This window comes from Toxorhynchites rutilus, chromosome 3, assembly GCF_029784135.1.
Source record: "Toxorhynchites rutilus septentrionalis strain SRP chromosome 3, ASM2978413v1, whole genome shotgun sequence".
NCBI classification, from domain to species: domain Eukaryota; kingdom Metazoa; phylum Arthropoda; class Insecta; order Diptera; family Culicidae; genus Toxorhynchites; species Toxorhynchites rutilus.
The window spans coordinates 197,542,143-197,556,578 of record NC_073746.1 but is presented as its reverse complement, the minus strand read 5'-3'; the positions used below and the strand labels follow the sequence as shown (position 1 = coordinate 197,556,578).

At 44.8% G+C, this 14,436-nt stretch overlaps 1 protein-coding gene across 1 annotated transcript in view; it reads left to right on the top strand.

Moving 5' to 3' along the window:
* Positions 1-14,436, top strand: part of LOC129774668 (ras-related protein Rab-35) — a 32,461-nt gene that overhangs the window by 14,654 nt on the left and 3,371 nt on the right. The gene's annotated exons all lie outside the window — the stretch shown is intronic.

Below are 14,436 nucleotides of genomic sequence, written 5' to 3'. Positions count from 1 at the left end.
GACTATGCAGGAACCACCAGACCACGTGCGCTTACCCCAGATCAAACTACAAACATTTGATGGGGATATTGACGCATGGCTAAGTTTTCGTGATTTATTCTCCTCATTGATCCACTTGAAGGCAGACCTACCTGAAGTTGAAAAATTTCATTATTTAAAAGGCTGTCTGATGGGAGAACCGAAGAATTTGATCGATCCACTTCCAATAACCAAAGCCAATTATCAAATAGCATGGGATATGCTTATGAAAAGATACAATAATTGCAAGCAACTCAAAAAGCGGCAGGTATTGTCTTTGTTTAAATTACCTACTCTTTCAAAGGAATCTGTACCCCAGCTACACAATCTGTTGGAAAGTTTCGAACGAATAGTGCAAACACTCGACCAAATCATACGACCAGTAGATTATAAGGATTTGCTACTGGTAAACATGCTCTCAACACGTCTCGACCCCGTCACGCGTAGAGGTTGGGAGGAGGTATCTTCAACCAAGGAACAGGATACGATTGCAGACCTGACTGATTTCCTGCATCGACGCATAGGAGTATTGGAATCATTGCCGCCAAAACCGGTGGACACTAGAGGTGTGCCACAATTCCCAACCCAAAACAAGCAGAAATTCGGCACGGGAAAGGCTAATTTCAATAGTTTCCCAACTGCCACGATACGATGTGTTGCCTGCAAGGAGAATCATCTTTTATACCAATGTTCGAGATTTCGGTCTATGTTAGTATCAGAAAGGGATACTTTGCTAAAAACGCATTCGCTTTGCAGAAATTGCTTTAAAACCGGACATCAAGCAAGAACTTGCGAATCCAAATATAGCTGTAGAAACTGCAAGGGTCGTCATCATACGCTTGTGTGTTTTAAACCTGGTAAGGATTCGAATGTCAAAATAGCATCAGTCGCGAGAAATGATTGTAACTCCGAAGACGCTGGCTGTTCATCAGGTTCGAATTCCTCCCGTGTGTCAAACACTGCAGCAAGCGATGTTCAACTGTCTGGAAGTGCGCAGCGATTTTCATCATCGATTTTATTGGCAACGGCGGTGGTGCTGATAGAGAACTGTGAAGGCAGTTGGTATCCAGCTCGCGCACTTTTAGATTCTGGTTCCGAAAGTAATTTCATTTCCGAGCGGCTATGTCAAAGGTTGAAACTGAAACGAGACGAAGTGGATATTTCAGTTCTTGGAATTGGGCAAGCTGCAACCAAGGTTCACCATAGGATACATACAGCTGTTAAGTCTCGGATTTCAAACTACATGCGGGAGATGAATTTCCTAGTCCTACCCAAGGTCACGGTCAATCTTCCTACAGCAACGGTAAATACCAAAGGTTGGTCCATCCCAAATGGAATTAAGTTGGCGGATCCTGCATTTTTCGAATCCAAGGCGATGGACCTGGTTCTTGGCATTGAGGCATTTTTTGAATTTTTTGAATCTGGAAAAAGAGAAACATTAGGAGAAAATTTACCAATACTCACCGAATCCGTTTTTGGGTGGATAGTGTGTGGAGGAATATCCGTTCCAAACCATGGCATCCACATCAACTGCAACGTTTCTGCTTCCGAAAAACTGGACGATTTAATTGCTCGATTTTGGTTCTGCGAGGAAATTGGATCAACGAAATATTCACCGGAAGAAACACGCTGTGAACTATTTTACCAGCAGACTGTTCGGCGAGAAGCAAATGGACGGTACATAGTGTCACTACCGAAAGATGAAGGCGTTTATCCACGGTTGGGCGAGTCAAGGGACATCGCATTCCGGCGTCTTCAGGGAATTGAGAGGAGGTTGGCTCGAGATTCCACATCGCACTTTTGGCAGTACAACTGTACGAGAAGGTACGCGAATCAACGCGATTTAAATCAAAAGGTTATTTTTGGACGGACTCCACATGTGTACTGCGTTGGATAAGAGCAACTCCAACGACATGGACCACCTTCGTGGCCAATAGAGTGGCAAAAATACAAGCTGTTTCTGAAGGTTGTCAATGGAAACATGTTCCAGGTATCAACAATCCAGCAGATATGATTTCCAGAGGAATTTCACCCCATGAAATCACAATGTCCAAGATTTGGTGGCATGGACCAAGATGGTTGGAACAAGAAGAAAGTACCTGGCCCGATTTCAACTTAAACAGCATTGCTGAACTAGAAGAGGAACTACGTCCTAGAAAAATCATGAGTAACACCAGTTCCGCAATCAAGGAGTTCAGTGAGTGGTACATTGAAAAATTTTCCACTTACACTAAATTAATAAGAAGCACCGCATATTGGCTGAGGTTGATCAATCGTCTTCAATCAACATGCAAGACTAAGGAGCCAAACACATTCCTTACCACTGCAGAGCTACGACAAGCAGAAAACACAATAATTCGTCGAGTTCATCAGGAAACGTTCATTGATGAGTGGAAGAGCCTATCCAAAGGAGAACCGGTGTCGAGAAAATCAGCGTTGCGTTGGTATAATCCATACATCTGCAAAGAAAATTTGATTAGAATAGGAGGTAGACTATCGAATTCGAACGAAACAGAGGATACAAAACATCCAGCGGTGTTGCCGGCTCGACACGTATTTACTCGTATGCTGATGCGATATTATCACGAAAGACTATTGCATGCTGGTCCACAGTTGTTGTTGGGAACAGTCAGGTTGAAATTTTGGCCATTAGGAGGAAGGAGTGTCGCCCGAAATGTAGTTCACCAATGCTTGAAATGTTTTCGAGCAAAGCGTCAGTTGTTTATGGGGGAACTGCCAGCAGCACGCGTCACGCCATCTCGTCCATTCCTGAATACCGGAGTTGATTACTTCGGACCTCTTTACGTACGAGTAGCTCCTCGACGTACCACAACGATGGCATATGTTGCCATTTTCATTTGCCTATGCACAAAGGCCGTGCATCTAGAGTTGGTGTCTGACCTGTCGACTGACCGATTCCTTCAAGCTCTACGCCGGTTTATATCAAGAAGGGGGCTATGTGCACACATCTATTCTGACAACGGGACAAATTTTGTCGGAGCCTGGAATAAAATAAAAGAAATTTTCATAAGAATGAAGAGCAACGATTACCGTGATACGATTTCCAAGGAATGCACCAAATATGGTATCCAATGGCATTTTAATCCTCCACGTGCTCCCCATTTCGGAGGTTTATGGGAGGCAGCGGTCCGTTCTGCGAAAAAACATCTTCTGAAGGTCGTTGGAGAACATCCGGTGTTGGTAGAAAATTTGTCAACGTTACTGGTTCAGGTGGAAGGCTGTCTCAACTCACGTCCATTGACTCCATTAAGTGATGATCCAACCGATTTAGATCCTCTAACGCCAGCGCATTTTTTAATTGGTTCCTCACTCCAAGCACTGCCGGAACCAAGCACCGAAAATATTCCCATCAACCGGCTTAATAGATGGCAGTTGGTACAACGACAACTCGAGGATTTCTGGAAACGGTGGCGCAGAGAATACCTTTGTCAACTTCAAGGGAGAAACAAACGATGGAAACCTCCATTGAAAATCGATGTTGACAAACTAGTGGTCATTCAAGATGACAATCAGCCACCCATGCGGTGGAAAATGGGCAGAATCATCGCCACTCACCCAGGCCCAGATGGTGTTGTTCGAGTAGTGACATTAAAAACTGCCACAGGAATTTTGAAGCGACCGGTAGAGAAAATATGTATGCTTCCGATAGTTGACTGCAATGCCGATTCAGCACAAGAACATATGTAGTCGAAGACTGTTTACATTTCTTTCCAGTATTCCCATCCAAATGAGGAGGATTCTTTGCAGAAATTGTGGAATTTCAGGGTGGGTGGGAATGTTTGGTAGAAACGCACCCCTAAACGCGCTCCTGCGGTTGTTACACAGCGAACGGAGAGAACGGAGTAGAGAGTGAGTGTCCTCACTGAATGAACCGTCATCGTCATCACCTACACTATTACCGACGATAATCGAACAAGGGACCTTTGTATGCCGAGATATAAAAGCCAGAATCCTACTAAAAAGGAAGTAATTGTGTTGCGCAAAAATGGTCGAGAAATAATTGTTAGTCTTAAGTCCAATAAATTTGTATAGTTTTGTAAGAGAATAAATGTAGTTTTGTGTAGAGTTTGTCTTATAAAATTTGCGAGTTATAATTTTGTGTTGAGTAACCGAATAAACGGAAACGGAAATTGGTTTCGTCCAGTGTGGATTTGAATAAACGCAGTGTTGTAAATTGGCCCAACCCAAGCTATCGAAGCCGGAAATCCCAACCCTGAGGCGCCAACGATACAACAGAGAATTTCAGCATAAGTCGTCTTGGATCGTTGTTTGAAAGAGTTTTTAACTTTTGCCTCCCGCGATTAAAACTCTGGACACGCAGAAAGATCGTGAATCTCTCCTTTGAAAAAAATGCAGTTATCGGCATCTTCAGAGCATGATTTATCATCATGCATCCCCCCACATTTTGCACAACGTATCTTGTTGCTGCAGTGGGAGTCTGCCCCAATTGCTTGTATTTCATACAACTCATCACTTTAGGTACGTAAAGGCGCACCGGAAGCAAAACTTTTTCAATTTCCACGGATTGTGGAAGAGCTTTTCTGGAAAAGGTGACTCGAAACGAACCTGTTTCGAAGTACTGTTTCCCTTTTTCAGAATGAGATATCGAATGCAATTTCTTGTAAGCGAGTATCTTAAGAGGATCAATATTGGCATCCTTGTATCGAGCTCTTTCTTCGTGTAAAATTTCATCACACGTTAGACTAGGGTCGGTGATGACACCATCGATTTCAACATCTTTTTTTTTATGACTTCCTTGTTGTAGCAACTGTAATATTTCCAATCGATGGATGCAAACATTATTACAATCTATCGGTCGAGCTAAAAGCATTAGAAGACTTTCATCTTTTGTTACATATTCTATTTTTTGTACATTTCGCATTTTCATTTTATGTGGTAACACATTAAAATTGCCAACCAATTTGCGCAGTCAAGATTATTGAATATCATTGTGTAGAGAATTCGTGTTTTCCATGACCATGGGCTTTGCAACCACGTAACGAACGACACACAAGAAATAAGCCAAAAAAATAAAATATATACTGTAGAGAATTCTCTAAATATATGTTTCGATGAATATCCAAGTAGTTTTTCAGTATCTCTTAGCCAAATTACATCTCCAACGCAGAACGAAACATCTTAGAAGACGCAGAACAGCAACAGAAAATCCGAACCGAATCTATTGTGTGGTGGCAGCGGAGACGAAAGCAATAGCATTAAAAAAAAAATTTCATCTTCAGTTCTCTACCGAAGAACACAACTTTCAACCCGGAAACAATAATTAAAATCTCCAAAATTTAATGAACGATTGAAGAAAAATCACAAATTAACGATTTATCAGAATTTTTTTCGCTCAAAAGAGTTGTTTGCTAGCGACCGGACGGCAGCAAATCTTTCCAAATGGTATTTCTCAAGGCGTTGTTTAGTTGAGTTTTTCTTTTTTTTTGCCCTATGCTAGAAGTGAATTAATTGAGAAAGCTTAAAGCATCTACACTCTGTCCAACTTCTATGAGACCACCCTGATTCTATTTCGTTGCAACACAAACAGTTAGAATTTCAACAAGATACATTCATACATTGTTGAGTACTTAGAATAAAGTATATTTAACGTCAATTTCGCTCAAAAGAGTTGTTTGTTTATTTATTGTGCTTAAATATGATAATTCCAGCTGTCCAGTTTCTATAAGATCATTTCAAAATTCATAAGTATTATCAATGAAAAATTTAAATCGATCTGATTTACATGTCAATAATTGGCAACCTTGCCATTTCGGCTAATAACCTGGAAAATTCGTGTTGGAATACTATTTTCCAAATTCTGCTGAACAGATTTCTCGATATTTTTCCATGTTTACGAAATTGCTACCTTGAGCTTTCAATCGTTGTGCACCTTTTATCCCTCAGTGTAGGTTCTGCGTACAATGATCCCCCTAAGATTTTCAACAGGATTGAAGTCTGGAGAGCGAGCCGGCCGGTCCAAAAAAATAAGTTTTTGTCCTTAATCCATTGCTTACTTTCTTTACTAGAATGAATAGTAACATTGTTTTGCTAAGATGTGAATTTTTTGTGACGATATCCACGCAAAAACGGTAGGAGAGAGGATTCCAGAACACGTATGTAATCCTTCAATGATGAAAAAGCTATCTTGAGCTTTCCGGTTGCACTAAATTCCGACCAAACCATGCACGGGCCTCCACCAAAATTTCTGGTTGAAGAATACTGTTTCTTCTTCCGTAAATCACGCCAGTACCCGTTGAAACTATCAGGACCATCCGAATTGAACTTTTTTTCGTCAGTTAAGATAACCTATACATTGAAGAACTGTTCGCTATGGTATATAGCAAGATGTATTCTTTCGGAAACATTCTTTGTCACAACATGCCATGTCCCACTGTCGGTTCATATGAGCTTTGGAACGCAAACGTCTTCCGATGTGAGATGGTGTATGATGGGAAACTTTAACCTTTTAAGCCCTCTTTATGTTATTTTTTTTTCACCGAAACTTTGTCACCCGAGTCACATTTAAATTGAAATATTGCTTTATTTGCACGAGTAGCTGTTCTACTTATTTCCCGCTTATTCCGGTCAGAGAGCTTCGATTTACATGGAGGTCTCTCCTTCATACAGTATCCTTGAGGATTCGCCAAATAATTGAGCACTACTTGATGGAATCGTTCAATCCGATGAGCAATTTCTCTAATACCAACATTTTCTTGGTGAAATGCATCGATTTGTCTTTCTTCTCTCTCCGTGAGCATTTTTCTCTTCGGCATTTTCCAGATTTAATTGATCAAAACAACTAAAACAATGGAAAATGTAACTGGTCTTATAGAAACTTGACACTTCATAAATACAAAAACAGTCGTTTACGCTCAGCGCTTGCACACACACACACATATATATATATAAATATATATATATATATATATATATATATATATATATATATATATATATATATATATATATATATATATATATATATATATATATATATATATATATATATATATATATATATTTTTTTTTTTTTTTTTTATTATAGCGGTGAGGAACGCTCTTCCAGCCTTATCTGGGAAGGGATAACCCAGACGTCGAGTGGGGATCGCACCCACAAAAACCAAGCCCTCTACTCGTAGCCTCATTCCCCCCGGGACCACATCTAGGCGACTACTTCAGGGGGCGGCTGTGCTCATGCACTTCACGAGTTTTCAACGCTAACTAGCGTTGATCCTTCCCTTTTTCTCTATACATCTGATTTACGTTTCCGTTGTACTCCGCCACGCACATCCGCAGCACAGGCTTCCTTTTACCCGTCGAGACGTGTACCGATTAGGAATTGCCCTCCAACATGACGCGAAACCCGACACAGTCACCCTCGCGGGGTTTCTCACCTGTCGAGACGTGAACCGATTAGGAAGCGCCCTCCATCTTGACGCGCGCCCCGTCACAGCCACCCTCGCAGGATTTCTCTTCCCAACGGAGCGCCGATTAGGCAGTGCCCTCCAACATAACGCGCACTCCGTCACAGCAACTCTCGTGGGGGTACCCACCGATTTGATGATGCTCTCCTAGGCTCTCGCTCCGCCGAAACGACCCTCGCAATGTTCCTCTCTCAATCCACCAACAGGCATTGCCAGCATTTTCTTGACCCTGCTCTCCAGATTCCGCTTACCCGTCGAGACGTGTACCGATTAGGAATTGCCCTCCAGCTTGACGCGCAACCCGTCACAGTCACCCTCGCGGGGTTTCTCACCTGTCGAGACGTGAACCGATTAGGAAGCGCCCTCCAACTTGACGCGCGCCCCGTCACAGCCACCCTCGCAGGATTTCTCTTCCCAACGGAGCGCCGATTAGGCAGTGCCCTCCAACATAACGCGCACTCCGTCACAACGACTCTCGTGGGGTACTACACTTTGCAACAGCCCTCGCATTAGTTCCTCTTCTATGGTCAGGGGTTATTACTACGCTGGTCGGCCCTCCACTTCCGCTGTAGCTCGGACATGATGTGTATGATTACACTGTTCACAGCGTTCCAGGTGCCCTCGTCGCGACACATTTTCTCTACTATGTTCCCGGCATGAAGGGCAGGCAGCCCCTCGCGTCTTGCGGTGAACCTGGGACACACAAATACCACGTGTTCTGGTGTTTCCTCCACATCTTCACACTCCGGACAGAGTGGCGACGTTGCGTGCCCGAACCGGTGCAAATATTGCCTGAAGCAGCCATGTCCAGACAGGAACTGTGTCAGATGAAAATTCACCTCCCCGTGCTTCCTGTTCAGCCAGGTCGATAGTACCGGTATGAGCCCATACGTCCACCTGCCTTTCTCCGCCGTGTCCCATTCCTGCTGCCACTTCAAGAGTGATTCTACTCTCGCTGTTTTCCGGATACCCCTGATTTCCTTTCGTCTGTAGCACTCTCTGTCTTCCGCCAGAGTGATGCCAATAGGGATCATGCCGGCGATAACGCAGACTGCCTCCAACGAGATCGTCCTATACGCGCTCGCAACTCGCATCGCCATGAGCCGAAACGTACGGTCCAGTTTTCTACGATTCCGGTGGGTTTCGAGAGCCGCCGACCAGGCTGGTGCTCCGTACCGCAGTATGGACGAGGATACAGCAGCCAGGAGACGCCTTTTAGGTCCTGCGTTATTCGGCATTATTCTCGCTATCGCGCTAATGGACTTCTCTGCTTTCTCGCAGACGTAGTCGACGTGGTTGTTGAAATTCAGCCGGTCGTCGATCATAACTCCCAAGTATTTCAACCTACGCTCAGAAGTTATCACGTGTTCCCCGACTGTGATTTCCGCTCGCTGCACGGCTTTGCAGTTACTCACCAACAATACTTCCGTTTTATTATGAGCAATCTGCAGTTTCGCTGCTTGCATCCAGTTCCCTACTGAGACGATGGACTCGGTTGCAAGCATCTTCACCTCTTCGAGTGTCTCGCCTGCCACTGTGAGAGCGATATCATCCGCGAAGCCCACGATCTCCACGCCTTTGGGAAGCTTCAGATTCAGTACTCCGTTATACATTACGTTCCAGAGCGTTGGGCCCAGGATAGAGCCTTGTGGTACTCCGGCCGTTATATTCAACGTTGTCTGCCCCGTGCTCGTCTCGTAGACTAGGACGCGGTTCTGGAAGTAGCTTCCTAGAATTCTGCACAGGTACCCAGGAACCTTCATACGGTGTAGGGACTCGGCAATGGCTTCCCAGCTAGCGCTGTTGAAAGCATTCCTCACGTCGATCGTTACTACAGCACAGTGTCGGTCGCCCCTCCGCTTTTGCTGTGATGCCTTCTCTGCTTTTTCAACCACTGTCCGGATAGAATCAACGGTGGACCTGCCTTTCCGGAATCCAAACTGCATCTTTGACAGACCATGGTCACTCTCCGTACATTTCGTCAGTCTGTTGAGGATAATCCTTTCCAAGAGTTTCCCAAGAGTATCCAGCAGGCATATAGGCCTATAGGATGTTGGTACCCCCGGGGGCTTTCCTGGTTTTGGCAGCAACACTAACTTTTGGATCTTCCATTTCTTAGGAAAGTGACCATCATCCAGGCATTTCTGTAGCACTATCCTGAAAATGTCCGGGAACGCCTGAATCGCCGTTTTCAAGGCCGCGTTGGGGATTCCGTCGGGGCCGGGCGCTTTGTTTACCTGCAGTCTCTTCGCCACTGCTACCAGTTCTTCACTGGAAACTTGAGAACGTTCGGTAGCTATTTCGGCGTACGGTGTCGGTGGCCATATCGTAGGATCATGCATCGGAAATAAACCCTCCACAATGACCTTCAGCTTCTCGGGACACGATTCGACGGGCGTCACAGGTTCTCTGATCTTCGCCATCACGACTCGATACGCGTTGCCCATGGGTTGGCATCTGCATCTCGGCACAGCTCCTTGAAACAGTTCGCTTTGCTCAGTGTAATTCCCCGTTTCAAGGCGGCTCTAGCTGCTCGGTACACCGTTTTACGTTCCTCTCTATCAGCGCTATTTCGTGCTCTCTGAACGCGTCTTCTGGCTTGAAGACAGCTAGCGCGAAGGTTGCGAAGAGAGTCGTTCCACCAGTAAGCTGGGCGTCTTCCATTTTTTGGTACAACTTTCCTCGGCATGGTAGTGTCGCATGCTCTCACCAGTAGATCTGTCAACTTTTCTGCGTTCCAATCTGAAGCTCCGCTAGCTAGACGAAAAGGTCATTGTCGAAAGCATTCGTCTTCCACTTCCGCTCACCGCTTGTTGTCCTCCGAACTAGCACGTGGTTTCGTTGACCGATTCTGTACCGGATCGCCTGGTGATCACTGTGCATATACGACTCGCACACTTTCCACTCCGTACTCGCCAACAGCGACGGACTGCAAAAAGTAACGTCTATGATGGATTCGCGCCCATCTTTCCGGAAAGTGCTGGTGGTACCTTCGTTCAGTAACGTTACATCCAGCTTTGCTAGAGCTTCCAGTAGACTGTACCCTCTGATGTTGGTGCATCTACTTCCCCACTCCACCGCCCAGGCGTTGAAGTCGCCTCCAATGACGATCGGTGTTCTACCGATTAGTTCCTCGGTCATTGCGTCTAGCATCTGGTGGAATTGCTCAGTTGTCCATCTCGGGGGTGCGTAGCAACTACACATGAAGATTCCATTATTTTAGCGATTACGAAACCTTCATGTGAACCTCCAACCACTTCCTGGATAGGATATCTGCCCATCACCTGTATTGTAGCAATCCCTAAGCTATCCGTCGCCCAGCTGCCATTATCACGGGGTACTCGGTACGGCTCCGCTATGATTGCAACGTCGCATTTTGTCTCTGTTGTCGACTGCCACAACAGTTGCTGAGCTGTGTTGCAATGGTTCAGATTGATCTGAATTATCTCCGTTACTGCGATTCTGCTAACACCTTCTTATACGAGGGACACTTGAAGCTTCCTGTCGCATGGTCGCTGCCGTTCTCTGGTTTGCAGAGCAGGCATTTCGGTTGCTTCGTGCAGTCTCTCGCAACATGCCCTTTCTCACCGCATCTCCTGCACAGTTCAGTCGGGGCCTGTGCAGCTTCTTGCCTGATGTCCAAAGCCCATGCACTGGAAGCATCTCTCCATCCGCTTGGCCACCCGGGGCACCATCTTCAGCGAGCAAACCGACCAGCCAACTTTTATTTTGGTCGTTTCTACCATCTTATTGGCTGCGACTGTTGAGAGCCGTATCGACGCCGTCTGCGTGCCACCATACGCCTTCCTCATACGGATCGTCATTGGTGTATTGTCCAGCTTACACTGTTCTATTAACTCGCGCCTTAACTCCTCGTCTGTCGTGATTTCGTCGAGATTTCTGCATTCGACCACTGATTCCTGGGATAGAGCCCTCACCTTCGGCTCCTCACCGAGCGACTTCGCAACCAGTTCCTTGAAGGCTGAACTTTTGACCGCCGGATCCCTCTTGAGCTCGAAGAGCATCTCTCCTTTCTGGGTGCGCCTGGTTTTCACCACATTCTCTCCCAGTTCTTTCAACTCCGGATCGTCTCTCACTTTCCGCAGGAGTGATGCGTAAGTCGCTCCTTCCTTCACCTCGACGATCAGAGCATCTCCCTTACTTCGCTCGCGTCTGGGCCTGTTTTTTTTGTCTCCTGCACACCTTTCTTCTTTTCTTCTTTCTTCTTCCGTTTCTCCGTCTGTTTTTCGACAGTTCGCCATCCACTGCCTTCACCTTCCTTTTTGTTTCCCAGGTTGTCATTTTTAACCTTCTTCAGGTCTTCTTCATCCCCTGGGGTATCCCTCTTCCTTTTGTCCGATCGTGGGTTTCGTGGCGTCTTAGGCGTCTCCTGTATCTCGACGGACATCTTCTCCCTTGCTTCAGCGAGTGCTTTTTCAACAACCTCTGCTCGCGTGATCATCTCCTTCTGTTCGCGGTCAGCAGCCGTAACGGCGGATTTGATGCTTGTGACTAAATGTTTGATCTTAGTATGGACATTGTTTTTGTCCTTAATGAACTCGTAGAGCTCGTTCACTTTTTTCTTGACCTCCATCAAGCTTGACCTCCCGACCTGCAGCCCTTCTAAAGAAGTGGTGGTGTTGGCTTTATGCGTTAGCACTTGTATCAGGCTAGTCTCTCCTTGTTGTGGATGCTGTTGGTGTCCTATAGGATTCGCTATGGCTGTCTGGTTGCGAATTGGTGATCTCTGGAGCTTACCGCTCCTTGCGAACACGCTCGCCTCTCCCGTTGGTGTGTCTTCATTACCGTCGTTTCGTCTGTTAAATTGTTCGATGGTATTCATGTCTGTTGGGTCCCAACTTCGGGCCGCTATCTCCGCTCGTTGTACATAGTCGCTATCAGTGATCCCATGGTTGTCTATGCAAGCAGTGAGGCCATGCATGGGTTGACACGGTCCTTCATAGGGACCGTGTTCAGAGCCAGATCAGCGCAAGTCAGGAATGTGACATCTGACGCCTAGTACCTAGTGCCTGAGCCTAGACGAGCATCGAACGTACCCGAAGACTTGCCAAGTTATTACCGGGACGGGGGCAATCGCACTATTAGCCTACACGCCGTTTCAGGAAGGTGTCACCCTTCCTTACTCAGGGAACAGGATAGTACGACTGTCAGCCTTTAGCGTCGTGTTGAAATCGTTTCCGTATCGTGTCCGTTTTCTATGTCGTAACCAGTATGTCGTAATCAGGATCTTACTGGCGTCAATCCTGATGTGCTTGGCACTCCTTTCGTGGCTCCTGTACACGGTATTTCCCCCGTACAATCTCCAATAGGCTTTACCGCGCCCTTACTCGCGTTGTCACCCGATTAGTCGCCTCATACGACAGGGACAGGGACCAAGACCCGAAGTGCTATTCTAGGCCGGCAACTCCACGGCTACACACATATATGAAAATCATGCAGTGTAGCGTAGTCACCAATACCTACACACTAGAATATAAATTGAAGCATTGTTTGTTTACAATGACACAAAGCAGCAAGATCATCACCTGGTCTTATAGAAGTTGGATAGAGTGTATAATTCAAAACAACATCATACCAACAATAAAAATCCAAACATACGACTGAATCTATAGAAGCTCCCTTCAGCTTCAAATAAATATAAAATAGATTTTCAAAATGCATCGAAATTTCAAAAACGACAGCGGCCGTTTGCAGCTGAAGATGGTTGATTCATGATTCATTCTTGTTCTTAGTCAGACATTCATATTTATAGATTTTTGTGCTTTCAATTGTTTGCTTTAGAAACAGTTTTGAATTATTGTAAAAGTTCTTGGGCCAATAAGTAAATGCTGGTAAATGCTGGTCATACATCTTTTGTCATTCGAATGAAGTGATTGACATAACACTTTATTCAACCGACAAAGAGGTATTGACGCTCAAATCTTTGCAACCCAACCGAAAAGATCCAGAAATTTCCAACTATTATCCCAATACAGATTCAATTATGATGTGATGCTAAAACACAGAGACACTCTTCACCAGACGGCATGCTAATCGACTCGGTGCCCCCACCGAACAAAATTGCCCGATATTGCAATATCAATCTTTCATTCTTCCTTAGAATGGAGCAAAAATACTGTGTGTGACATTAGCATTGGGAAAGACTGCTATCTGATAGTTGAAGCAAGATTTTTTTTTCCAAAATAAATATTTTTATTAAGGCTCATATGGCGTCAGCCCGACAGGGCCAGGAATTCAATATTTCAATGTTTGCCTTACAACTATGTTAGTAATATGTAACCGATTACTTGCCATTGGCTCGAGGTTAGTATTACAAGTGTTCTCATAATTGGGATGTTGCAGTCTGCAATTCTCTCTGCGTGCACCTGACACAGGATACGTCCTATTGGGATGCAGCTGACCATTAATCAGCAACGCCCACCTAGTTTGTACCCCATCTAGCGTGGTGCGTCTTCCCCGACTCGAGTAATCCAGGATAGAATGGTCACTAGCCGACAGAATCCTCAGCTCATGTAGGCCAACCAAAAGAGCCCGGTGGGACGCAGGTTGTGTATAGCTGTTCTATATCTATATAAATAAAAATGTAAGGCCAAATGTGTTGCTAAGTGCAAAACCCGAAGAAGGAATGGTCCGATTTGAGTCATCTTTATTTTGTTGTATTTGTCTTGGCACATAGATCAATTTGGCGGATAGCAAAATCGGAAAATTCTCGGGAAGCTCTGAAGAACGTTCGGAAAATTCGGTAAATTGAATACCCATATGTTCGAAAATTACATCATGATAAGCGTTGTTAGTCCATTCGATGTTTGCGCTAACGAAATTGATGTTTGTTTGAAGGTGGAAATGTATTTTCAGGGGGAATTAACGCATTATATATATATATATATATATATATATATATATATATATATATATATATATCTATATATATATATATCTATATATATATATA